This window comes from Arachis hypogaea, chromosome 19 (assembly GCF_003086295.3).
Source record: "Arachis hypogaea cultivar Tifrunner chromosome 19, arahy.Tifrunner.gnm2.J5K5, whole genome shotgun sequence".
Taxonomy (NCBI): Eukaryota; Viridiplantae; Streptophyta; class Magnoliopsida; order Fabales; family Fabaceae; genus Arachis; species Arachis hypogaea.
This window is the reverse complement of record NC_092054.1, coordinates 116,404,523-116,405,975: the sequence shown is the minus strand read 5'-3', so window position 1 is coordinate 116,405,975 and position 1,453 is coordinate 116,404,523. Positions and strand designations below refer to the sequence as shown.

At 35.3% G+C, this 1,453-nt stretch overlaps 1 non-coding gene across 1 annotated transcript; it reads left to right on the top strand.

Moving 5' to 3' along the window:
* The first annotated feature begins 445 nt into the window (after window positions 1-445).
* LOC112780644 (small nucleolar RNA R71) lies at window positions 446-553 on the top strand. Its single transcript, XR_003191466.1, has one exon. It is a non-coding gene; the product is annotated as a small nucleolar RNA R71 (small nucleolar RNA).
* The last annotated feature ends 900 nt before the right edge of the window (window positions 554-1,453 follow it).

Sequence of the window (1,453 nt, the reverse complement as noted above, 5' to 3'; positions counted from 1 at the left end):
TGAGAAATTTGGATGATTTCTCCATGAGGGATTATAGGTGTTTCCATAGGGTTCACCCATGTAATTCACCTCTGCTATTGCAGGGTTCTCAGGTTCATAAGCTTCTTCTTCAGAAGATGCCTCTTTAGTACTGTTGGATGATTCCTTCAATCCATTCAGACTCTGAGAGATCATATTGACTTGCTGAGTCAATATTTTATTCTGAGCCAATATGGCATTCAGAGTATCAATTTCAAGAACTCCCTTCCTTTAAGGCGTCCCATTACTTACAGGGATTCCTCTCAGAAGTGTACATGAACTGGTTATTAGCAACCATGTCAATGAGTTCCTGAGCTTCTGCAGGCATTTTCTTTAGGTAAATGGATCCACCTGCAGAATGGTCCAATGACATCTTTGATAACTCAGACAGACCATCTTAGAATATATCCAGGATGGTCCATTCTGAAAGCATGTCAGAAGGACACTTTTTGGTCAGTTCCTTGTATCTCTCCGAAGCTTCATAGAGGGATTCACCTTCCTTTTGTCTGAAGGTTTGAACATCCACTCTAAGCTTACTAAGCTTTTGAGGAGGAAAGAACTTGGCTAAGAAAGCCGTGACCAGCTTATCCCAAGAGTTCAGGCTATCCTTAGGTTGAGAGTCCAATAATATTCTAGCTCTGTCTCTTATAGCAAACGGGAAAAGCATGAGCCTGTAGACCTCGGGATCAACCCCATTGGTCTTAATAGTATCACAGATCTGCAAGAATTCAGTTTAGAACTGAAAAGGATCTTCTGATGAAAGTCCATAAAACTTGCAGTTCTGTTGCATCAGAGAAACTAATTGAGGTTTTAGCTCAAAGTTGTTTGCTCCAATGGTAGAGATTGAGATGCTTCTTCCATGTAAATTGGAATTAGGTGCAGTAAAGTCACCAAGCATCTTACTTGCATTATTATTATTTTTGGCCATGTCTCCTTCTTTTTCGAAATTTTCAGTCAGATTTTCTCCAGAGAGTTATGCTTTAACTTCCCTTAGCTTCCTCTTCAGAGTTCTTTCAGGTTCAGGATCAGCCTCAACAAGAATGTTCTTATCCTTGTTCCTGCTCATATGAAAAAGAAGAGAACACAAAAGAAAATATAGAATCCTCTATGTCACAGTATAGAGATTCCTTTATGTGAGTAGAAGAAGAAAAGAATATGAGAAGAGAAATTCGAACACCAGGAGGAAGAGAGGGTTCGAATTTTTTTAGATGAAGAGAAGTGTTAGTAAATAAATAAAATAATTAGAAAGAGATGAGGGGGATAGAATTTTCAAAAATAAAATAAAATAAAATAAAAATTAATTTTTTTGTTTTTAATTTAAAATTAAAATTAAAATTCAAAAATTAAAAAGAAAAAAATTAAATTAAATTAAATTTAAAACAATTAATTAATTAAAAAGAAATTTTAAAAAAAGAGGAAGGTGATTTTCGAAAAT